This window comes from Fukomys damarensis, unplaced genomic scaffold (genome assembly GCF_012274545.1).
Source record: "Fukomys damarensis isolate Sample0158 unplaced genomic scaffold, DMR_v1.0_HiC HiC_scaffold_39, whole genome shotgun sequence".
In the NCBI taxonomy this organism is placed as follows: domain Eukaryota; kingdom Metazoa; phylum Chordata; class Mammalia; order Rodentia; family Bathyergidae; genus Fukomys; species Fukomys damarensis.
Genome location: NW_022900951.1, coordinates 104038600 through 104039130, shown reverse-complemented (window position 1 = coordinate 104039130; position 531 = coordinate 104038600). Strand labels below are relative to the sequence as shown.

General features: G+C 33.1%; 1 pseudogene; it reads right to left on the bottom strand.

Annotated features, from left to right (window-relative positions):
• LOC104850910 overlaps nt 1-531 on the bottom strand; it is a 32374-nt pseudogene that overhangs the window by 19534 nt on the left and 12309 nt on the right.

Genomic DNA, 531 nt, shown 5'->3' with positions numbered 1-531 from the left:
TATATATATTTATATATTTATATAAAAAGACTAATAATAGCAGAATGTTAGGCATCGATAGCAGCAACAGCTTTTCCAGGTTCTGCAGTCATCTGAAGAAAATTATAAATATTCAGCACATTCCATTAAAAAAACAAAACAAAAGAAAACAAAAAACAAAGAGAAGAATAATATCCAGAAAACAGCAAAGTTCTGTTGCTGTTGTGGTACCTGGCACCATTTTTTTTATTAGCATCTTGATCATCATCTGGAAAGCGAACATTCTAGAGTAATATCTTTAAGTATAGCTCTGATAAAGCACGGTCCCTACTATGTATCGTAAAGCAGGTACAAGATATTTTACATTCACAGAGGTATGATACAGTACTGTCCTACATCTATAATACTAGAATCAGTTTTGGTTTAAAATTTGCTTTGTTTGCAAATAAGATTGCTACCCCTGTCTTTTTCTGGGCTCCTGTCACATGGAGAATTGTTTTCTATCCTTTCACTTTCAGTATATGGCCTTCTTCTTGCACTAGGTGTGTTTCT